The following is a 26,302-nucleotide window of genomic DNA, read 5'->3' as shown; positions in this document are numbered from 1 at the left end:
ATGCTTTATGGGTTATTACTGAGATTTTTACAAGAGCTCACCAAAGTGAGTGATCATGCTGCCCGGAAGCTTTCCAGGGTAAAATTATCCTGGCTCTGAATGAACCATGGCAGTCACTCTCCTGCCCCGGGGCAGGAGACCACAGAGCAGTTTTTAGAGGTAAATCTTGACTGTTTCTTCAGGTGCTCACATGAGCCACTTCTGTCCCAATCTTTTGGCTTGCATTTTCCCACTTGTAAATGATTTTTGTCAGCTGCCTAGATTTTTTAGTAATATAAGAATACAAGTGAATAAAGGAAAGACGACACACATTTAAAAAAAAAAAACTGAATTGACTGAACGTGCAGGTTGTTTTCCAAGAAATCATATTATCAAATTTTGTTACCTCTGGTTCCAGAATGTTTCCTGAATTCTTCTACTTCTCTCTATACCCATGGTGGGAGGTAGGATAATGACCACCCAAAGCTGCCAACATCCTCATCCCCAATCAGTAAACATGTTATGTTGCACGGTCACGGGAATTAAGGCTGAAGATAAGATTAAAGTTGCCCATCAGTTGACCCTAAAATAAGATCAGTTTCGGCACAGCACAGGAAGCACTCAGCGGAGTGGAGAGACAACCTGCAGCACAGGAGTAAATATTTGCCAACTGTTCATCTGACAGAGGGTTAGCACACAGAATATGTAAGGAGCTCAGAAACCTTCATCAAGGAATCCAATTTTAAAAAATGAGCAGATGATATGAGCAGACACTTCTAAAAAGAAGAAATACAAATGGCTGTCAAATTTATGAAAAAAAAATACCTAATATCTTTAGTCATCAGGGAAACGCAAATCAAATTCACAATGAGATATCATCTTACCCCAGATAGAAGGGTGATCACTAAAACAAACAAAGGAACAAAAAAGCAAATGCTGGTGAGGATGTGGAGAGAAAGGAACTCTAACACCCCGTGGGTGGAAATGTAAATCAGTACAGCCTTTATGGAGAAGAGTGTTGAGGCTCCTCACAAAACTAAAGCACCATATGATCTCACTATCCCTTTCCTGGGTATATATATCCAAAGTAAATGAAATCAGCATACTAAAGGACACCTTCATGGCCATGTTTATTGTGGCACTCTTCACAATGGCTAAGAGGTGAAATCAGCCTGGGTACCTGTCACAGAGGAGTGAGTGGGTAAAGAAAAGTTATTATACACAATAGAGTATTATTCAGCCATAAAGAAAAATAAAATGCTGTCATTGGTAGCCAAATGGGTGGAACTGGAAGACATGTTACGTGAAATAAGCCAGATACAGAAAAACAACTACCACATGCTACATGTTCTCACTCATATGTGGGGGATAAAGAAAGAAAACCAACCTAGAAACAGAACAGTGATTACTAGAGATCGGGAAGCAGAAGGGTGGTGGGATCTGCTCAGTACACACTATAATCATGTATGGAACTATCACACTGTTCCATTATGTGCAATTAACATACGTTCATGAAATAAATACATAAAACAAAAAGATTACCCTGGTTTATCCAGGTGGGCCCAATGAAACATTAAGGTTCCTTAAATGAGAAACAGAAGAATCAGAACCAGTCATGGAGGGAAAGAGTTGCCCAGCATTGCTGGCATTCAGAAGGAGCCAGGAGGAGCTGAGCCTGTGGCTCAGTGGTAGAGCACTTACCTAGCATGTGTGAGGCGCTGGGTTCAATTGTCAGTGCTGCATATAAATAAATGAATAAAATAAGGGTCCATCAACATCTAAAACAACCAATATATTTTTTTTTTAAAAAAAAGGACAGGAAATACTACATCTACTACATCCAGAAGCTGGAAAGACAAGGATACAGATTCTTTCTTAGAACCTTCATAAGGAAAACAGCTGGCAGACTACCTTCAGACCTCCAGCATTACTAGATAATATGTGTTGGTTTTGGTCACTGAGATGGTGGTCATTTTTCACAGCAGCACTGCTCTATGGTTCTGGACATCTCTTTCCTAGGTTACTGAAATAAGCTCTGACATAGTTTCCAGATCTGTCTTCTTCTGACCCTCTTCCACTCTGCAGTCTGAGCTAATTTTGTAAGATCATATAGAATTGGTGTTGCTCATCTGCTTAACATCACCCAGCAGCTCTCCTCGGCTCTAACCCCCAAAATCTTGAATGTGAGCCACAGAGCCCTTCAGGACTGCTCCACTCCAGCCCTTTCTCTGTGATCCTATCACCCTGAATTTCTTTCCCTTCCTCCAAAGTCCCACACAGTCTTCTCTCTAGACTCCACGGAACACCCTCTTTCCTCCCCGGGTGCTCTTCCTCCTCTAGAAGCTGACTTTATTCTCAAAATCTCAGCAGGCACTGCCTCCTGGAAGCCTTCTCTGATGCCCACGGTTGGGTCACAATCCCCTTCTGTGCTCCAGTGAGACCTGGACTACCTGTCCTCACAAACCATGTCATAATTGCCCACGTCAGTTCCTCGAGGGCAGGAACTCTCCTGAGCCCAGCACTTGGCATGTGGTTCTGTGGCTATGGGATGGCTGTACCCATCACATAAACCAGAGAAATGCTTGAAACTTAACATCACCAAACTGTCTCTGTTCAGAAATTTCCCCCTTTTAATAGTTCGATGAGGGCTTACAGATGCCTTTACCTTTTCCTCTCTTCCCCTGATACTTAGAACTGTACTCTTCACCTGGTGTCCAGGCCAGGCATGGGATAATCACCTCACCCAACTGTCCTTTACCCCCCACCATAATTGGTCCTTGAGGTGTCTTCACAAGTCCCCTGCACAGCCTCTAGACCTGGAATGTGTTTTATTTTCAAACATGGAATCTCTGAGATTTGTGCAAACCAAAGCAAAAATGCAGAGGAAAGAGCCCTTGAACTTTTATATATGGCAACAAATGCATTCTAGTAGTGGATGAAATTAGAATGGGGGAAATGATGAAGTTAAGAAAGCAGAGAGTAAGAGTACTCTGTAGAATTTGTTAGTTGCAGATGAGGTGACTACAGGCTACTCTCGTTGATAAAAATAACTTAATCCTTTGATTTGTTTTGCTCACATTTATCAACTGAGGCTACTTTTTCTTGATTAAAAATCCTACCTCTTTGTTTTAGTCCACTTTTGGTCACTGTGACCCAAAGACCTGAGAACTACAATGTGGAGGATGAAAGTGTATTTTGGCTCAGACTTTCAGTCCCTGGTCAGCTGACTCCATAGCTCTGGGCCAAGGTGATGCAGCATGTCACAGCAGAAGGGTCTGGAGAGGAAAGCAGCTCAGGACATGGAACCAGGAAGCAGAGAGAGATTCCAGGGACAAAATATAAACCACAAAGGCACACCCTGACTGCCTACAGTTACCACCCAGTTAATCCATTCAAGCAGATTAATTCACTGATGAAGTTACAGCTCTCTCAGTTATTTCAGCTGTAAACATTCTTGCATTGTCTTACACAGGTGCTTTTGGAGGACATCTCGTATTCAAACACAACACACTTTTAGACAGACAGGCATGAAGGGAAGAAGGGATCCACCTAACACTGGAATTCCCTCTACAGGGGAGTGTTTACAGCTGTCCTCTGCAGCCTCTGGCTGTGCAGCAGTGTCAGTGAATCTTCTACCCACCGCACCCTAAATTAGAGAACCCAAATTGGCCTAATACTTGGACAGTTCTGTGTTTCCCTGATTGTTTGATGTGTCCTTAGGACTATAATCTGTGCTCCTGGAAGAGATGCCTCAGGTGAGATGACAGTGCTCATCCCTGGCTCCATCCCTGCCTCTGGCACATACAAAGACTCTTCTATGCTAATAGCATGTTGTTGAAATGAAGTTAGCATGCTTGCTCAAATGGGTACAGCTTTTTCCCACAGTTTTCAGAATAGTCATATTTAATAAATCACATCTTCACTGACTCTGGAAGTCTTGGTTTAGATAGAGAAAATGCACCACTTCAAATCTAAACTCATAAAGCCACAAGTGAAAACATGAGGCAAAATGGATTCCTAGTGATTATTCTTTGTTTTCCTCCTCCCTTCTCCTTCTCCTTCATCTTCAGTTTAGAATTTCAACCCTGCCCACAATGCCTAGCTATGGTACTTCCATGGTAATTTCCTGAAAGCCCAAGTTTGGAGCAGGAAACAATCTTCCACTGTCCTCAAATCAGGGCATGAGACCTGTTTATGCTGTTCAGACCACTGTTTATTTTACTTTTCCTCCATCCAGTATGTGGTGTGTATTTTGTTCATCTCTCTTGACAATGAGTGTACCCTTGGAGAGGATGTAGCTCTTAGAATCCAACTCTTTGGCTGAGTGTTCAAGTTTGTTATTGAATGCGGTAACTTTAGCTTGTATTAGTCCTTTATACATAAAAGTGTTTGTAGTTATACTTTAAGAAACAAAGAAATAGCAGTCAGTTGTAAACAGGAGGTAGTTGTCAAAAATATTCTGACAAGTTCTCAGGATTTTTTTTAAATCACTAATGACACAATCTAGTGTACTCCAGGCCCCATAGCCTGAGAAACACTTAAATGTGGAGACACTGGGTAGCAATCTAAACATTCTACCTCTTTAGTTATATTAGATGGAAAAAATGAGATGGGACTTTATTGCCAGTGAAAATGTGAGGCTTTAAAATTTCATTGCATATTTACATTTATAATAAATAAATTGATCTTGCCATCTTCTCCTATTCTTCCACAGTAACAAAATAAACATCCAGTGGTGGGGGGGGAGCAGGCCAAAACCCTAACAGATACCTTACCAAAGAAAATACACTGAAGGAGAAGAAGCATTTGAAAGGATGTGTGACATCATGTCATGTCAGCAATGTGATTTAAAATGTCAGTGGGTAACCTTACATACCTACTAGGCTAAAATCAAGAAACTGACAACATCAAATATTGGAGAGAATGTGGAGCAACAGGAATTCTCATTCATAGCCAAGGGGAATGCAAAAGGGTACAGAGAAGTTAGTGGGTTTCTTAAAAAACTAGACATTCTCTTAATTCAGTCTAGCATCCATGGATGCTCAAGTTCTTCAAGTCGTTGTGCTCCTTGATATTTACCCAAAGGAGTTGAGCAATTATGTTCATAAAAATAAATCTACACATAGGTATTTTGAGCTATTTATTAATAATAGCTCAAATTTAGAAGTAGTCAAGCTGTGTTTTTAGTAGATAAATGAAAACTCAAATGGGGATACATTCAGACAATGGAATATTATTTACAGCTAAAAAGAAACAGGTTATCAAGCCATGAAAATCATGGGGGAAACTTCAATGCACATTTAAAGAAAGAAGATAGTCTTCAAAGGCTGTATGATTCTAACTATGTACCATTCTGGAAAAGGAAAAACTAGAAAGACAATAAAAGGATGTGTGATTACCAAGGGTTAAGGGAGAGGATGGAATAAAGATTGAGGAGGAGGGAGGTAGAGCATAGATGATTTATATGGCAGTGAAACTGTTCTGCATGATACCTTAATGGTGGACACATGTCATTATACATCTGTCCAAACCCACAGAATGGACAACACAAAGAACCCTAATGTAAATTGGGAACATTGAAGAGTAATGAGGTATCAATGTAAATTTGTCATTATAACAAATACAGGCCACCCCTCTGTATCTGCTAGGGATTGATTCCCCAAAGATACCAAAATCCATGGACCCTCAAGTCCCTTAAATCATCCTGTCACTCACTGGCTCAGTGGGTTCTTCTGCCGTCTATCTGAGATCTGCTGGAGGCAGTGTAGCAGGAACAAGCCTCTCTATTGGCAGTTTCTGCTTGAGCAGAAGGAGAATGAGCAGAAGCAATGATGGAGAATGTCAGGCCGACTCAAACTAAAGACAAAGTTGTAGAGCTTTTAAGTATCTACAGGATACAGAGTCCCAGTCTCTGGATGTTATCACTTGAGAAAGTGGGATTTTAGTTGTGCTTGGCTCTTCTCCATTCTACTTCTTCATGCACCATGTGTCTCATTAGCATCTTAAATCTCCACCTAGGGGTTTGTATTTCACCACGTTAATAAGGTAAAGGCAACTATGGGATACTTCAGTCACTATTATGTACATGTGTCTGCCCCTTGCCACCTGAAGCTACATCTTATCACTTGGGAAAGACTCTAATATCATTTTTCAGACTGATATCCCCTCTCAGTGGCCTTGTCTTGCTGGTCTTGATTTGTCTGGCTCCAGTTCTTGGCATTTCTGCTGCCCCATAATCTCAAAGGCCAAGCTGACTTCTCAGACTCCCACCTCTTGGTACAGTCTTAAAACTAGCCTTGATGACTGGTTCATTTTTAACCCCAGTGTGGCTGTTAACCAAATAAGACTGAGAGCTAGTTTTTTTCTGTTTTACTACCTATGAGAGATCTTAGTATCTTAATCCTAAGGCATCCTGTTTTTTTAATTTATTTTTTTATTTATTTCTTTTTAAAAAATGATAGTGGAATACATTACAATTCTTATTACACATATATACCACAATTTTTCATATCTCTGTTTGTATATAAAGTATTTTGACACCCAGTTCGGGTCTTCATGTACTTTGGATAATGATGTACATCACATGCCACCATCCTTGCTAATCTCCTGCCCTCTCCTTTTCCCTCCCTCCCCTCTGCCCTATCTAAAGTTAGTCTAAGCTTCCAAATGCTCCCCCTAAACCACTATGAGTCAGCCTCCTTATATCAGAGAAAACATTCCGCATTTGTGTTTTTGGGAGGATTGGCTAACTTAGCATTATCTTCTCCAATGCTTTTCATGGGGTCCTGGACTTAATCAGGCTCTACATATATTTCAGGTTCTCCATACTCAGTTTCAACCAACTGTGGTTGAAAAACTACAGAACACTAAAGAAAGAAAATGAAGAAGACCTTAGAAAATGGAAAGATCGGGGGCTATCCAACATGGCGGCGGGCACGGAGAGATCAAGTCTCTGACCTCTTCAGCTGCGCAGGCATAGGGAGTCGTAAACTGTCAAAATGCTGTTTGCTCAGGGTCACTAGGCAATGCTGAACTGATGTGGATCTGGGGCGAACAGTCTGGGCCTCCCAGAACACACACTGAGCCCGGATCGGCTGCATTCAAGCTGCCGTTCGCCTGCTTCTCGCAGCCAAACAGCTGTGACTCAGCACTAATCCATCCGGCTGAAACAACTGGTCAGCCCTTCTGATCCTACGGAGGTAAATGCCAGCCGAGCCTTCATAGGCAGTGGCCACAGGATTGAAACGGGGCTTGGGAGAGACAGTCAGGACCCACCCGTTGCATTGGTCATCCGGCAAAGGGAACGAACTGTCACCATATGCATGGGATACCACCATGGCAGAGAATTGACGTCACCAGACTGCGGCGGAGGAGATAACTTCATTGAAACCAGCGGCGACAGGTGTGTAATCCCCTAGCCATCCCTCTCCACACAGTGGGGAAACCTTAAGGGCCCCTCCCAGCTCTCCCATAAGGGCCCCTCCCAGCTCTCCCATGAGCGTGATAGCCAGACCGAGGGAATCAGGAGTGGCGCGGGACACGTGGTGCGGAACTCCTGGCTACCGCTCCCACCAGTGCTGACAACTGAGGTCTCTTGCACCAGCTACCGGGGGCGTGGCTACCGGAGGGCAAGCAAATTCACTGGGGGTTCTCAGCCCCAAGCTCTACAAACTTAGGGTCTGAGGGAATGGCAAACATGGAGAGTGTGCCCAGGCATTCATGAAAACAGGACTCCCGGGAGCAGCAGACCTGGCATGTACCCAGTATTGTGGTGAGCGTCACCGGTGAGGGGGGCCTGGCTTGAGCAAAAGTGGGGAAGTGACTAGACACAAGAGAAGGCCATAGGCACTCAGGATTGGAGACCTGCCCAGTCTGGGAGGAAGAGCTGCTGCACAGTGATTGGTTCCCGCCTATTGAGAGGAGAAGCTTGGCCCAGTGGGCACAGCTTCACCTACTGGAAGAGAAGTTAATCAAACTCTAATACTGCATTAATTAATTTTTTTAATTTGTTTTTTTTTCATTTTTTCTTGTTTTTTTAATTTTTTTTAATTTTTAAAAATTTTTTAAATTTTATTTATTTCTTTATTTTAAAAATTTTAATTTTCATTTTTTTATTTTTTTTAATTTTTTTTCCTTTTTTACTTTTTATTTTTTTCTTTTGTCTTTTCATTTCTTTTCAATTTTCTTATTCCGCCTTCCTTGAATTCTACCTGCTTACTCTCATTCTCTTTAGTGACTTCTTCCCTTCCCTTATAATACCTTTCCTCCCAAGCATCAAATAAAGTTATAGGAGTAAACAGTAACTCAGTAGTCAAACAGAACAAGAAGTAACATAAGCAGCATGAAAAAGCAAGGAAGAAAAGGAGTACAAACAATGCAGGACAGCCTAAATATTCAGGAGAACCTAGAGACATCAGAAAAAAATGGTCATATAAAGAACTCAAGGAATAACTTAGACAGATGGAATGGAACCATAAAGAGGATACGAGACAGCAAATTCAAACAGTGAAAGAATACATTGAAAATGAATTACATAAACAGATAAAAGAAGAAGTTAAGCATATTTATCAGGAGATAGAGATTATAAAAAAAAATCAAACAATAATTCTAGAAATGAAGGAAACTATAAACCAAATTAAAAACTCAAATGAGAGTATCACTAACAGAGTGGAGCAAGTAGAAACCAGAACATCAGATAATGAAGAAAAAATATATCATCTTGAAAAGACTCAAGCCAACTCAGAAAGGCTGGTAAAAAAAATCATGAGAAAAACATCCAAGAGATATGGGATAACATAAAAAAAACAAATTTAAGAGTCATCGGGATAGAGGACGGTATAGAGATTCATACCAAGGGAATGAGTAACCTGCTGAATGAAATAATTACAGAAAACTTTCCAGAAATAAAAAAGGAAACAGATATACAAATTGTAGATGCATACAGGACACCAAGCATACAAAATCACAGTAGACCAACGCCAAGACACATTGTTATGAAGATAGCCAATATACAGAACAAAGAGAAAATATTAAAAGCTACAAGAGAAAGGAGGCACATTACATTCAGGGGTAAACCAATAAGGTTAACAACGGATTTTTCATCACAGACACTGAAAGAGAGAAGATCCTGGAACAACGTATTTCAAACACTGAAAGACAATGGATGCCAACCAAGAATTCTGTATCCAGCAAAATTAAGCTTCAGGTACGACAACGAAATGAAAATCTTTCATGATAAACAAAAGCTAAAAGAATTTGTAGCCAGAAAACCAGCATTGCAAAGCGTCTTGAGCAAAACACTACACGAGGAAGAAATGAAAAACAATAACCAAAACCATTACTGGGAAGTGCCTCGGTAAAGACAGAGGGCGGGGGGAAAGCTAATCATGGAGAAACAAACTAAATTAAAAAAAAAAAAGATAACTAATCAAACGTGGCTGGAAGTAGAAACCATATATCAATAGTAACTCTAAATGTTAATGGCTTAAACTCTCCAATAAAGCAACATAGGCTGATAACATGGATTAAAAAAACAAATGCAACAATATGCTGCCTCCAGGAGACACATCTGATTGGAAAAGGCATACACAGGCTGAAGGTGAAAGGTTGGGAAAAAATATACCACGCACACGGTCCTCGTAAGCAAGCAGGGATGGCCATCCTCATATCGAATAAAATGGACTTCAAGACTAAGTTAATCAAAAGTGATAAGGAAGGACATTATATACTGTTAAAAGGAATCATTCACCAATAAGACATAACAATTATCAATAATTATGCACCAAATAATCGTGCTGCAACGTTCATAAAACAAATTCTCCTCAAGTTCAAGAATCAAATAGACCACAACACAATAATTATGGGTGACTTCAACACACCTCTCTCACCATTGGACAGATCCTCCAAACAAAATTTAAATAAAGAAACTATAGAACACAATATCATAATCAATAACCTAGACTTAACTGACATATATAGAATGTATCAACCATCATGAAGTGGATATACTTTTTCTCAGCAGAACATGGATCCTTCTCAAAAATAGACCATATATTATGCCATAGGGCAACCCTCAGTAAATATAAAGGGGTGGAGATAATACCATGCATTTTATCTGATCATAATGGCATGAAACTGGAAATCAACAATAAAAGAAGGAAGGAAAAATCCTACATCACATGGAAAATGAACAATATGTTACTGAATGATCAATGGGTTACAGAAGACATAAAGGAGGAAGTCAAAAGATTCTTAGAGATAAATGAAAATACAGACACAACATATCTGAATCTATGGGACACAATGAAAGCAGTTTTAAGAGGGAAATTCATCGCCTGGAGGTCATTCCTCAAAAAAAGGAAAAACCAACAAATAAATGAGCTCACACTTCATCTCAAAGCCCTAGAAAAGGAAGAGCAGAACAATAGCAAATGCAGCAGAAGGCAAGAAATAATTAAAATCAGAGCGGAAATCAACAAAATTGAAACAAAAGAAACTATTGAAAAAATTAACAAAACTAAAAGTTGGTTCTTCGAAAAAATAAATAAGATTGACAGACCCTTAACCATGCTAACGAAGAGAAGAAGAGAGAACTCAAATTACTAATATACGGGATGAAAAAGGCAATATCACAACAGATGCTACAGAAATACAGAAGACAATTAGAAATTATTTTGAAAACCTATATTCCAATAAAATAGAAGTTAGTGAAAACATCGATAAATTTCTTAAGTCATATGATTTTCCCAGACTGAGTCAGGAGGATACACACAATTTGAACAGACCAATATCAATGGATGAAATAGAAGAAGCAATCAAAAGACTACCAACCAAGAAAAGCCCAGGACCGGATGGGTATACAGTGGAGTTTTACAAAACCTTTAAAGAAGAATTAATACCGATACTTTTCAAGTTATTTCAGGAAATAGAAAAAGAGGGAGCTCTTCCAAATTCATTCTATGAGGCCAACATCACCCTGATTCTGAAACCAGACAAAGACACCTCAAAGAAAGAAAACTACAGACCAATATCACTGATGAACCTAGATGCAAAAATCCTCAATAAAATTCTGGCGAATCGGATACAAAGGCACATCAAAAAAATTGTGCACCATGATCAAGTAGGATTCATCCCTGGGATGCAAGGATGGTTCAATATATGGAAATCAATAAATGTTATTCACCACATCAATAGACTTAAAGATAAGAACCATATGATCATCTCGATAGATGCAGAAAAAGCATTCGACAAAGTACAGCATCCCTTTATGTTCAAAATATTAGAAAAACTAGGAATAACAGGAACTTTCCTCGACATTGTAAAAGCTATCTATGCTAAGTCTCAGGTTAGCATCATTCTGAATGGAGAAAAATTAAAGGCATTCCCTCTAAAATCTGGAACAAGACAGGGATGCCCTCTATCACCACTTCTATTCAATATAGTTCTGGAAACACTGGCCAGAGCAATTAGACAGACAAAAGAAATTAAAGGCATAAAAATAGGAAAAGAAGAACTTAAATTATCACTATTTGTGGACGACATGATTCTATACCTAGAAGACCCAAAAGGATCTACAAAGAAACTACTAGAACTAATAAATGAATTCAGCAAAGTGGCAGGATATAAAATCAACACGCATAAATCAAAGCCATTTCTGTATATCAGCGACAAAACTTCTGAAACGGAAATGAGGAAAAACACTCCATTCACAATATCCTCAAAAAAAAATAATAAACTACTTGGGAATCAACCTAACAAAAGAGGTGAAAGATTTATATAATGAAAACTACAGAACCCTAAAGAGAGAAGTAGAAGAAGATCTTAGAAGATGGAAAAATATACCCTGTTCATGGATAGGCAGAACTAACATCATCAAAATGGTGATATTACCAAAAGTTCTCTATAGGTTTAATGCAATGCCAATCAAAATCCCAACGGCATTTCTTGTAGAAATAGATAAAGCAATCATGAAATTCATGTGGAAAAATAAAAGACCCAGAATAGCAAAAGCAATTCTAAGCAGGAAGTGTGAATCTGGAGGTATAGCGATATCAGATTTCAAACTATATTACAGAGTAATAGTAACAAAAACAACATGGTACTGGTACCAAAACAGGTGGGTGGACCAATGGTACAGAATAGAGGACACAGAGACTAATCCACAAAGTTACAGCTATCTTATATTTGATAAAGGGGCTAAAATCATGCAATGGAGGAAGGATAGCATCTTCAACAAATGGTGTTGGGAAAACTGGAAATCCATATGCAACAAAATGAAACTGAATTCCCTCCTCTCGCCTTGCACAAAAGTTAACTCAAAATGGATCAAGGTGCTTGATATCAAATCAGAGACTCTGCGTCTGATAGAAGAAAAAGTTGGCTCCAATCTACATATTGTGGGGTCCGGCTCCAAATTCCTTAATAGGACACCCATAGCACAAGAGTTAATAAATAGAATCAACAAATGGGACTTACTCAAACTAAAAAGTTTTTTCTCAGCAAAAGAAACAACAAGAGAGGTAAATAGGGAGCCTATATCCTGGGAACAAATCTTTACTCCTCACACTTCAGATAGAGCCCTAATATCCAGAGTATACAAAGAACTCAAAAAATTAGACAATAAGACAACAAATAACCCAATCAATAAATGGGCCAAGGATCTGAACAGACACTTCTCAGAGGAGGACACACAATCAATCAACAAGTACATGAAAAAATGCTCACCATCTCTAGCAGTCAGAGAAATGCAAATCAAAACCACCCTAAGATAACATCTCACTCCAGTAAGATTGGCAGCCATTAGGAAGTCAAACAACAACAAGTGCTGCCGAGGATGTGGGGAAAAGGGTACTCTTGTACATTGCTGGTGGGACTGCAAATTGGTGTGGCCAATTTGGAAAGCAGTATGGAGATTCCTGGGAAATTGGGAATGGAACCACCATTTGACCCAGCTATTGCCCTTCTCGGACTATTCCCTGAAGACCTTAAAAGAGCGTACTACAGGGATACTGCCACATCGATGTTCATAGCAGCACAATTCACAATAGATAGACTGTGTAACCAACCCAGAAGCCCTTCAATAGATGAATGGATAAAAAAAATGTGGCATTTATACACCATGGAGTATTATGCAGCACTAAAAAATGACAAAATCATGGAATTTGCAGGGAAATGGATGGCACTAGAGCAGATTATGCTTAGTGAAGCTAGCCAATCCCTAAAAAACAAATACCAAATATCTTCTTTGATATAATGAGAGCAACTAAGAACAGAGCAGGGAGGAAGAGCAGGAAGAAAAGATTAACATTAAACAGAGACATGAGGTGGGAGGGAAAGGGAGAGAAAAGGGAAATTGCATGGAAATGGAGGGAGACCCTCATTGTTATACTAAATTACATGTAAGAGGTTGTGAGGGGAATGGGAAAATAAACACGGAGAGAAATGAATTACAATAGATGGGGTAGAGAGAGAAGATGGGAGGGGAGGGGGGATAGTAGAGGATAGGAAAGGTAGCAGAATACAACAGTTACTAATAGGGCATTATGTAAAAATGTGGGTGTGTAACCGATGTGATTCTGCAATCTGTATTTGGGGTAAAAATGGGAGTTCATAACCCACTTGAATCTAATGTATGAAATATGATATATCAAGAGCTTTGTAATGTTTTGAACAACCAATTTAAAAAAAAGAAAGAAAATGGAAAGATCTCCCATGTTCTTGGATAGGCAGAATAAATATTGTCAAAATGGTCATACTGCCAAAGAAGCTATACAGATTTAATAAAATGCTCATTAAAATTTCAAAGACAATCTTCATAGAATAAAAAAAGCAGTCATGAAATTAATTTGGAAAAATAAGAGGCCCAGAATAGCCAAAGCAATCCTTGCAAGAAAAGCAAAGCAGGAGGCATCACAATACCAGATCTTAAAAACAGCATGGTATTAGCACCAAAACGGGCATGAACAAAGGTGGAATAGAAGACAAAGCCACATAAATACAGTTAGCTCATACTAGACAAAGGCACCAAAAACATACATTGGATAAAAGATAGCCTCTTCAACAAATGGTGCTGGGAAAACTGGAAATCCATATGTAGCTGAATGAAATTCAACCCCTATCTTTTACCCTGCACAATACTCAATCCAAAGTGTATCAAAAACCTAGGAATCAGACAAGAAACTCTGTAACTACTAGAAGAAAATGTAGGCCCAACACTCCATCATGGCAGCCCAGGAGCTGACTTCCTCAATAAGACTCCTAAAGTATAAATTAAAATTAAAAATCAATAGATGGTATAGCATCAAACTAAAAAGCTTCTTCACAGCAAAGGAAACAATCAAGAACATGAATAGAGAGCCTACAGAATGGGAGAAAATCTTTACAACCTTCACCTCAGAGAGGGTGTTAATTTCCAGGGTATATAAAGAACTCAAACACTTAACACCAAGAAATAAATAACCCAATCAATAAATGAGCAAAGGAACTAAACAGATACTTGACAGGAGAAGAAATTCAATAGATCAACAAATATATGAAAAAATGTTCAGCATCTCTAGCAATTAGAGAAATGCAAATTAAAACTACACAGAATTTCGTCTCACTCCAACCACAATTATCAAGAATACAAGAAACAACAATTGTTGACAAGGATGTGAGGGAAAGGGTACACTTATACATTGTTGGTGGGACTGCAAATTGGATCAAACACAATGGAAAGCAGTATGGAGATTCCTCAGAAAAGTTGGAATGGAACCACCATTTGACCCAGTTATCCCACTCCTCAGTGTATATCCAAAGGATTTAAAATTAGCATACTATAGTGACAAAGCCACATTAATCTTTAAAGCAGCTCAATTCACAGTAGCTAAGCTATGGAGCCACCCAGGTGCTCTTCAACAGATGAACAGATAAAGAAAATGTGCTATATATACACAATGGAATATTTATTATTCAGCCATAAAGAATAATGACTATGACATTTGCTGGCAAATGGCTGGATCTGGAGACCATTATGCTAAGTGAAATAAACCAGTCAAAAAAACCAAATGTCAAATGTTTTCTCTGACATGCAGAAGCTAACCCACAATAATGGGGTGGGGAGAATAGAAGTTCAGTGGATTAGACAAAGCGGAATGAAGTGAGGATAGGAAAAGAAAAGTGTGGAATGAATCTGACATCTTTCCTATGTACAGACATGAATATTCCACAGTGAATCTCACCATTGTGTACATCCAGAAAGACTGGGGGCTGTAGGCTACTTAATGTATTCCATGCTTATCTAATTATATCAAAATGTACTCTACTGTCATGTATAACTAAAATATTAAAATTATATTTTCATATAGACTGTGTACTATTCTTGTGCAGGGGCTGCTGATATTGGGGAAGACTATGCAAATGTTGGGGCAGGGCCTATGGGAAAGCCCTCTGTCTTTCTGCTTAATTTTACTACAAACCTAACTCTACAAAATGGACTGCTGAAGAAAATAATGAAAAAAAGTTTCCCAATAATTACTAGAAATATAAATTATAAAGGGAAAATCAGATCAAAATTTCATGTTCTACTGTGAAGTAGAAGATGTGTTTTAGATTCATTAAACATTCATATTCCTTCACTGGGAGACATTTTAGCAGAATTTATACTGATTATCTCTGTATGTGAGATTATTCTTGATTTTTTTCTTCTTAAAAATTTTTATTTATTTATTTTGCATTACTCAGGATTGAACCAGGGGTTCTCTACCACTGAATTGCACTCCCAGCCCTTTTTAAAAACTTTTTATTTTGAGACAGGGTCTCACTAATTTTCCCTGACATGCCTCAAACTCATGATCCTCCAGCCTCCTGAGACACTGGGATTACAGGCATGCACCACAGCAACTGGCTTCTTCAGATGCTCTTGTTTGCAAATGTTCTATAATGAATGTTTTATTTCTTTAGCTGTTAGAAAAAATCATTTTAATTGGAGAGGACACATATTAGATGATGTTGACTTTAACAATTAATTAACATTTAGTCATTTTAAATAGCTTTCTAAAGTGAAGAAAAAGAGCACTAGGTTTATCTGAAAACCATAGGCTAGAAAGAAATGTTTTGGTAATTCCTTTTTAATCTAAGCCTATTTTTCTATCAGGTTCAAACAGAAAAGCAAAACAGCCCTTGAAGCAAAGCTCAGAATGAGGAGATAAAATGAGCAAAAATTGCTGGCAGTTAATTTTATAGGATTATTGAAGCCAGTTAGGTACTCTAAGCTTTTCTCTGCAAAAATTATAAAAATAAATCATGTTTTATCAACTGTGCTTCTGGAAGAAACATGTCTCTTGAGAAATGAAAAAAAAAATAAAGCTCCAAATATACTGCATAGTAATTTTTGAAACATTTTATCTTCTCATACCAGGCTGAAAACACGTTCCTGCTTTGAAAATATCATTCTTATGGAGAACTTCTTCTTGCAAATATTCAAATGATGTTGGTCAATTTGAAATAAATTGTCACTTTTCAGTGCATTCTAGAGAGAAAAACACAATGGCTATTCATCATTTTGATGGTTATTTACACAAGTAATTAGAAGACTGTCTTCACTTTGATATTGCTGGTGTTGTACAAGTTCTTGAAAGGTGGGGGGTCCTCCCCTCTCCTTTGTCTCAATCGCACACTTACTTGCAGCATTCCTAATGTTCCCCACATTTTCACATAGCAGGAGAATAATTGGGGAGATGCAGGGCTAAGATGAGAGTATCAGAAATCAGTTCTAACAAATGTCTGTTGCTGCTACGATGAACACATCAATTCCAAAGACAATAGTTATTTGTCATCAGGGTTATATTTATGTCTCCAACCAATCTGTTTTGTCTCACTTATATAGATGGCACAATATTAAACTGGTATTCAAAGGATGTCTGAACATTCTGCTTCTTCAACTTTATATTTTTAAAATATTGAAGAATCATCGTCGCCTCTTCTCTTTTTAGCATAGAATATTTTATTTCTGCAGTATGAGCAAAATCTCTCCTGGCAAATGCTGCTTCTAAGGGTATAGGTTTAATTTAAAACCTGAATCAAAGAAAAAGGTCAGAATCCTTTTCTTAAAGCTTCAACAAACATGAGTGCTAGCTTTCCTTTTTGTGTGTGGGGCAAACTTTCTTATTTTTACTATTGCTGGCGCATTATAGAATATGATTATATATTTCAGGAAATTGCAGGACCACTAGAACATGTGCCAGAGGCTTCCAAAGCTTTCTAACCATTTAGTTTTATGAAAGTTACTTACTGTTGCATGGAAAACTACCCCTCAAAATGAATGGCTTAAAATAACCACAATCATGCATTTACTCAAAATTCTTCAATCAGCTGGGCTTCACTGGATTTGTTGTCTCTGTTCCACGGGGTGTCGCATGGGCACTCATGGATCTGCAGGCAGCTGGTGTTGTGAATCTGTCTGGAGCATCCAGATGGACTTGCTATTGTGTTTGGCACCTTATCATTATGGCTGGGAAAATGGAGCTGGGTGACCTCTCTTGAAAGTGGTCTGGCTTTTTCCTCCAAGGCTTCTCTCTTTACATGTTGAGATCCATAAGGAGGTTATCTTGGGCCTTCCTTGCACAGCATCTGGGGGCAGCAACTGAGCAAAAGCAGAAGGTCCTAAACTTCTTAAGGCTTAGGTCTAGTCATTCTATAGCATTGCTTTTGCCATATTCTGTTAATCTACGAAATGAATATTGAAAGTAGTAACCAAGGACATGATTTTGGGGAGGGGTGATTCATTTGAAGCCATGCTTTAACAACGATGACAAAAAAAAGAAAAAGAAATCCCAGTTATCCTGAGAAATGTTGCTATCATTCCATCACAGTGATGCAAATAAAAAGTTTGACATATTTTCCTTCTCCAGTGACCATTTAAGATCAGTTCACTATACTCACAAAAGAATTTTGAAATAGCCATTCAATAAAACTGCAAGAGAAATACAATGAAACCTGCTTGAATAAAGTACAAGAAAGCCCCTCAGCAAATATAGTCATGGCTAATAATTGGTTTATTAGTTTTAAAAGCCAGTTAAAAGGGATCATAGATTATGTGTGATTTAAACATTTCATTTTAACTTAAAATTTTTTAAAAAAGTATATTCTTTCACCAATATTTTAATGTCAGGTCAAGTTTTTTTTTAAGTAAGAGTCTATTGATTGCAATATTATTTCATCTTTCTTGTATAACCCTGCCAATAAAAATAACCAATGATTCTAAATTTTGATGTGTTTGAAGTGGAATGAAAACTTAGACATAGTCACATGTGTTGGGTTAGAGAATCTGAGGTTTCTTTATTTTCTTCCACTATTTTGCAATTGTCCACCCACACCTGATTAAATAGAGCAATTATTTGAGCAATTTCCTCATGATGATGTTATTTTTTTATATAGTTTTCTTAAAATGGCACTTAATAATTTTTTACACTTATATTTTATCGACTTATAGATAATTTGATTTATGAAATATTGGTAGAAAGTTCTACGAGGATAAATTTGGGAATAAACTCGGCCAACTCTTAGCAACTGTGCAAAGCAATACAACAAGAACAGAAATGCACAAGCTTATAGGAGAATGCTTATTAGGTTGTGGGCAGCCACCAATGTTCTACCAGGGGAATGGGGAGTGCCTGTTAATCTGGTGACATGATGAAGTGAAATTGCTTAAAGGAATATTTATTATAGGGAAAATAAATAAAATAAAATCTGAGGTAAATTAGGACAAACTGAGTTTACTATGGTTCAAATGCTCTGCATGACTTAATTATTGGTTGATTAATGTGGGTTGGTCACCCATAACTTTGCATTTGAGAATGTAAGAGAAAATTTTCTATTGCCTAGAAATAGCACCTTTCTAAACAAAGGTGCACCTTTCTAAAAAAAAGTGCCTGTGTTCCATAGAACATGCATTTGTCTAGATGCCTTTCCTCAACTCCACTCCCTTAAGTTCCTGCTATTCCCAATATTCCAGGGTTTTGGTTATCAGCCATGTACAATTTGATAAAAGGTCTATGGTCCTTAGTCAACCTCAACAGCTATTTTCTTCTGTGAAAGTATTAGTGTAGCATAAAAGTGCAAAGTTTAAAGTTGTTTGTTGTAAACAAACAAAACATATGTACCTTATTCTGAAGGAAACCCAAATTATACTTACATACTTATGGGACTTTTTGGAATTTTCTGGTCAGTTCCCAATGTGTCTATTACTGACTTTTTAAAACAGAAAACAAACTGAAAGAAAAATGTATTCAGAGAGTTTGAAGTCCTTCATTTCCTATTGGCAAACTAAAAGTAAGGAATATGCTTTTGATTAAAGGATCCTTACTCAATTTTTAATTTTAACACATGGAAAAGGAAAGGACTAAAATAGCTTTGATTAAAATTAATTTAATATATAAGGTAGAGACTTGTCATGAGAATGGTGTCCAATAATATAGGACTTTGTCATCCTCCTGTAAGAAATAGACTCAGACAAATGTAGATTGAATAAGAAAGTAACAAGTGAATGGATATTGAAGAAGCACCATATAGTTTATATTGTAATAAAATCCAGAAAAGGTCTAATCTCAGTTATAAATTAACCTATTTTTCAGTGATTTACTGTTACATTTAATAAGATTATTTTATTATACTCTGAATGAAAAGTGGTCATCAATAAAATTAGTAGTTTGAATATAAAAAATTGGAATTCACTTATAATTTTTTAAAATCCTCAACATTACTAATTTGAAAGAATGTTTAAAGTAGCTCCCTAACATCTATATGTGGCCTTGAACACCAGCTGCAATGTATTTCTGGAAGAATTAAAATATCAATACTGTGTGTTACCTGAGTTTAAGAAACAGGAAACAAAAAAAAAAAAGCTCTTCTGCAAGAGTGATGTTACCATTTTGGACTTGTCTACAGAGCCCCCAAATATACTCTACAACCTCACAATTGTAAACTTGAAATTATTTATACTTCTTGTTGATAAAATTATATTCTCACTATCTTGTGGTAAGTCTGGCAAAGTAACAGGTGTATATTCCTTAAATCAAAGAAAGATTACTTTACTTTAAAATGAATTGGGGCCACATATAATGGTGCACACCTGTAATCCCAGCAAATTAGGAGGCTGAGGCAGGAGGATCACAAATTTGAGGCCAGCTGCAGTAACTCTAGTGAGACCCTATCTCAAATTTTAAAAAAGTGACTGTTGATGTAGCTCAATCCCCAGTACCAAAACAATAACAACTACAACTGGAGCTTTTGGATTCATAGTGGTCAACCTTGTAAATAAGTTTCAAAATCAAAGCACAAGATTTTTTATTCATAAAGAATTTGATTTGTTTTTTGCTTCATATACCTATCCCACACCTCAAAAATAGTATAGTTCATAATCTATAATATGCACCAATCAGTAGTTGGGGAAGTCTTTAGATTGCTAAAATGGAATTAAGCCTGGTGACTGTTACAGGGAATGAGCCATCCTGCCACGCTGAGGCAGCCACAGCAGTCCTTTATCACCCTGATTCTTGCAATCATGCCAGAAAGATTTCAGACATGTCACTCAGAATAGTGGCATGAATTTATTAAAGGGATAGCCAGAGGGGAAAGGGGACACTCTGAAGGGAGAGAGTGAGTCTCTTCAGAGAGGAGAAGGATGGTGTGCCTCTCCTGCTCTCCAGTTTTGTCAGGGGTCCCAAGGAAGTTTCCAGAGAGCCCCACCTAGGTCCACCTTTTGACTTTTGACAGACAGCACCATGATATTAAACTTTCAAGTCTTCATTGTGCATGACAACTCTAGGTCACTTTGGCCCATGCTGACTGGTTCTAATTGAAAACTGTTCTTAAGAGATTTTATGGTTAGAGGGAATTATCCTAATTTTCCCAAGTTCTGGGATGTGGTCTATGTAAGGGTTTTATGAGTCCCCCCATCCCTTCAGAGTAACTTGTATTCTTCTTCCTAACATTTTTAGCCTGAAATTCTTCTTCAGATAATAGGTTGTTTGCTGAATAATTGTAACATATCCTGTGAACTTTAGCCCAGTAGGGCTGCAGGTAAAAGGGTTTTGTTTGTTTGTTTGTTTTGTTTTTGGTTTTGTTTTTAAAGAAAGCATATGGGGGGTCAGCATGGTGGGCCTACTTTATAGAATTATTCCATTAACTTCATGTTCCCACATCTCACATATGTATGTCCCTATTAGTAACTCTCTTGCACACTTTTTGTGAGAGTTAAATGAGTTTACTCTCATGTGGAAACTAAACATCAAGAATAAATAAAAGTTGTGGTAGAAAGATTTTATACATTGCTAGGTTAAATATGCTGGCATTTCACTTAGAAGTTTCATATCTACATTTAGAAGGAATTCAAGTCTTTGATTTTCTTATAATAACTTTGTCTCACTTTAGTATCAGGATTAAGGTCTATAAAATGTGTTGGGAAATATTCCCTCCTTTCCAATTTTCTGAAAGAGCTTCTGTGTAATTAGAATTATTTCTTCCTTAAATGTTTGGTAGAATACACCAGTAAGACTATCAAGGCCTGGAGTTTTCTTTGTGAGATTTTTCAAATATAATTCAAATTTTGGGGTAGATACAAAACGAGGCTGTATGGTATTGAGTAATCTTTGTTTATGTCTTTCAAGAATTTGTACATTTCCTTTTAGTCTTAAAAAGGTTTACTTCCATAAATGTGTAATATGCCTTTACTATACTTTAAATAACTGAGAATAACAGTAATGTCACACTGTTTTTGTTCCTGGTATTAGCTTTTTGTTTGTTTGTTTGTTTTATTTTGTTTTGTTTTAATGAAAAAAACAAACATTTTTATAGATCAGTATGCCTAATAGATATGACTTTTACTAATCTCAAAGAAGCAAGTTTGGTTTCATTGATTTCCTGCATTACTTTTTGTTCTGTTGTTGTTGTTGTTGTTGTTTAATTTTCTTTCTGATATTCATGTTTCCTTTCTCGTACCAACTTTGGATTTAATTTGTTCTCTTAAAATAACTATTTCTTAAGGTGAAAGCTAAGTTCATTGATTTGATATCTTCTTTTCTAATGTTAGCATTTAGTGCTCTAAATTTCCTCCTATGTATGGATTTCCTAGCATCCTATCAATTAGGACAATTGATAATTGTGTTTAAATTATCATTTAGTTCAAAAGATTTTCTTTTGACTTCTTTTTGACCTATGGGTTGTTTAGAAACCTGCTGTTTAATTTCTAAATATTTAGTTATTTTTTTTAAATTTATTGTTGGTCGTTCAAAACATTACAAAGTTCTTAATATATCATATTTCACAATTTGATTCAAGTGGGTTATGAACTCCCAATTTTTACCCCGTATACCGATTGCTGTATCACACCAGTTACACTTCCATTGATTTACATATTGCCATTCTAGTGACTGATGTATTCTGCTGTTTATCCTATTCTCTACTATCCCCCTTCCCCTCCCCTCCCCTCCCCTTTTCTCTCTCTACCCCCTCTACTGTAAATCATTTCTTCACTTGTATTATTTTTCTCTTACCCCTCCTTTCCTCTTATATGTAATTGTGTATGACCCTGAGGCTCACCTTCCAATTCCATGCAATTTCCCTTCTCTCTCTCCCTTTTCCTCCCACCTATCATCCCTGTTTAATGTTAATCTTCTTCTCAAGCTCTTCGTTCCTACCCTGTCCTTGGTTACTCCCCTTATATCAAAGAAGTCATTTGGCATTTGTTTTTTAAGGATTGGCTAGCTTCGCTTAGCATAATCTGCTCTAATGCCATCCATTTCCCTCCAAATTCTATGATTTTGTCATTTCTTAATGCAGAGTAATACTCCATTGTGTATAAATGCCACATTTTTTTATCCATTCGTCTATTGAAGGGCATCTAGGTTGGTTCCACAATCTTGCTATCGTGAATTGTGCTGCTATGAACATCGATGTAGCAGTGTCCCTGTAGCATGCTTTTATTAGGTCTTTAGGGAATAGACCGAGAAGTTATTTGTTATTTTTTTTTAATTTCATTGGGGTTAGTGCACATGCTTTGTATCATGAGTCCTCTTAAATGTATTGAGATTTGTTTTATCACATAAGGATCTGGCAAACCTTGGTACATGTTCTAGGAGCACTTGAGAAGGTGTATCTGCTTCTGTTGGTGGAATGTCCATCAGGTTAAGCTGGTCAGTAGCACATCTTTAGTGATTTCCGCATTTGCTTAATTTAGTATTGAAAGAAGGGTGTTGAAATCACAGACTATCATTGTGGACTTGTGTATGCCTCCTTGTTGTCCTATGACTCTTATCTGTGTATTTTCAACATCTGATACAGATTTAGGCTTGTCCTTTTTCTTTTTATGAATGTATCCCTTAATGATCATAGAATGACCTTATTACTGGTATTATTCTGAGTATCTCTGAAATCTACATTATCTGCTGTTAATATAGCCATTCCAGCTTTCTTTTGATTAGTGTTAATGTGACATAGTTTTCCATCTTTTTACTTTTAACCTGTTTTAATTTAAAGAGTGGCTCTGGTAGGCAGTACAGCATAATGTGGTAATTAAAATGAATTGAGGTTTAAATCTACTTCCCCCCCCCTTTATATGTTGCATTGGATCTTTGTTCCATTTTCCCTCTTCCTTCTTTTAGATCATTTTAATGTTTTTATAATTATATTTTTAATCCCTAGATACTTGATTTGGATATAGAAAGCAGTTATAACTATTTTAATGGCTTTTCTGCTAATTTTAGCATAAGTGTCATTTTGGGGTCAGTTTTGACTAATTTTATTTGTGTATGGATCATATTTTCTTGCTTTTCATGCCAGAAAACTTTTCATTGGATTGCAGACATTGTGAATTTTGCCTTGGTGGGTATTTTTGTGTCCTCTAAATCCTCTTGAGCTCTGTCACAGTGAGGTCATGTGGAAACAGTCTGACTCTTTAGGGTCTTGCTTTCAAAATTGCTAGATATGACCCCAGAAGTGCTCAGGTTAGGGTGAATCATTTCCTATTACTGGAACAAGACTTTTACAATACTTAGAAAATGTCCTATAAACTATAAGTTTTCCCAGGCTGGCTGGTGAGTCCATCTGTGATCGCAGACCTTGTTTCATCTCTAATTTCTTTTGGATAGCTTATCCAAAGATTCACCATTTCAGACAGTTTTTTTCTTTTGAAAAATTTGTTCTGATTTGTTATATATGATAATAGATTGTATTTTGACATAGTATACATAGGTGGAATATAACTCCTCATTCTTCTGGTGGTACATGATGTAGAATTACACTGGTCATGTAATCATATATGCATATAGGATATAGTAATGTCCAATTCATTCTACTATTTTTCCTGTTCCCATTCCCCCATCCCTTCCCTTCATTCCCCTATGTCTAATCCAAAGTACCTGTATTCTTCCCTAACTATCCTCTCTCTGGGCCCTTCCTTTTTTGTGAATTACCATCCATGTATCAGAGAAAACATTCAGCCTTTGGTTCTTAAAGATTGGCTTACTTTGCTTAGCATGATATTCTCCAACTCCATCCATTTACCTGCAAATGCCATAATTTTATTCTCTTTTAATGCTGAGTAATATTCCATTGGGTATATATACACCACATGTATCTGTCATCTATTGAAGGCCACCTAGGCTGGTTCCATAGTTTAGCTATTATGGATTGAACTACTATAAACATTGATGTGGCTTTAGGTATAAATCCAAGGAGTAGGAGAACTGGGTCAAATTGTTCCATTCCAAGTTTTCTGAGGAATCTCCATAGTGCTTTCCAGAGTGGTTGCACCAATTTTCTATCTCACCAGCAATGTATGAGTGTACTCCCCCCCCCCCGCATTCTTGCCAGCATTTATTGTTGCTTGTGTTCTTGATAATTGCCATTCAGAGTGGAGATGAAATCTCAATGTAGTTTTATTTTGCATTTCTATAATTGCTAGAGATTTTGAGCATTTTTCCATACATTTGTTATCCAATCATATTTCTTCTTCTGTGAAGTGTCCGTTTTTTTCATATGCATGTACTGATCTGTACTCAGCTGAATCCTTGAGAAACTCCCTGTACAGGTTCTCTCTCTCCAGTGTAGTTCTCTCTGGTGACTGCTTCAAGGCAACTCTTGCTACCTGGTCTTCCCAGACTCTGAGCCCCAGTCCCTCAACTCAGGGTGTTCCCTGGGCTCAGCTTGGTTTTCTATTTGCTGGGCGGCAGCCTGGACACTCCCCCAGGGTAGATACTAGGCAAATGGTAGTGATCACCTTGTTTATTTCTCACCTACCATTGCCTGAAGCCCAGTGTCTCAAAAACTTATTCTATGAGTTTGTCCATTTTGGGAGGTTTCAGGTATCTCATTCATTTAGAAGCCTGGTTTTAAACACCCTATAGGTTTTGTTCTTCAGGGAACTTTAGGCAACCCTGGGGATCCTTAACTTGATTCCATGCTACAAACAGTGATTCTTTGTATGTGCACCTCCTCCCCACCCCCAGAATGCACAATTCACCTTTTTGCTATCTGGGTACAGGAAGTGGGAAGGGGTTGGAGCTCTTCTTGGAGATAAGAAACTGTATCATGCCTCTTTGCAGTAGATTGACATTGAAATTTGATGTTAACATTGGCATGACCTAGGTGAACTTGAAATGCAATGGTAACACCCTGTATGTCTAACCAGTTGGCCCCATTCACATCTGTCTGACCAGAGACATGGTTAGCAGTAGAGAAAATGCTAGATGAACCAGAGTCCCTAGTCAGGAATCCTGTCACTGCCTCTCAGTCTAACCAGGATCTCTCACATGCCTGCATAAGACAGTATCTCTGGTAGAGATAGCTGGAGTGAGCAGGAAACTAACCTCCTTTTGGTGTAGAATGTCTCAGGCAGTGATAAGCTGCCCATCCTTGGAAGGGGTAACATGCATTGGATGATCCCTTAGCAAGAATAGTATAGAACAGATCACCTTCTCCACCCTCTCTGCCTCTTCCATGTGTCAATGGATTTTTTTTTTTTTGTATCAGAGGTTGAACTCGGGGTCCCTCAACCACTTAGCCACATCCCCAGTGCTTTTATATTTTTATTTAGAGATAGGGTCTCACTACATTGCTGAGGCTAGCTTTGAACTTGAAATCCTCCTGCTTCAGCCTCCTGAGCTGCTGGGATAACAGGTGTGTGCCAGCATGCCTGGTTTGTGTCATGGATTTTTGACCACCCTCTGCAAATGAGAGTTCAACCTGGTTAATTCATAAACCTTATTATTTGCTCAGAATAAGTTCCTCAGAAATATCAGTGAAGCAGAATAGGAACTAAGCAATCCTTCAGCGTCTCCTTGCATGGCTC

The sequence above is a fragment of the Spermophilus citellus genome (assembly GCF_964194105.1).
Source record: "Spermophilus citellus genome assembly, chromosome: 10".
In the NCBI taxonomy this organism is placed as follows: Eukaryota; Metazoa; Chordata; class Mammalia; order Rodentia; family Sciuridae; genus Spermophilus; species Spermophilus citellus.
Note: the sequence above shows the minus strand (reverse complement) of the source record.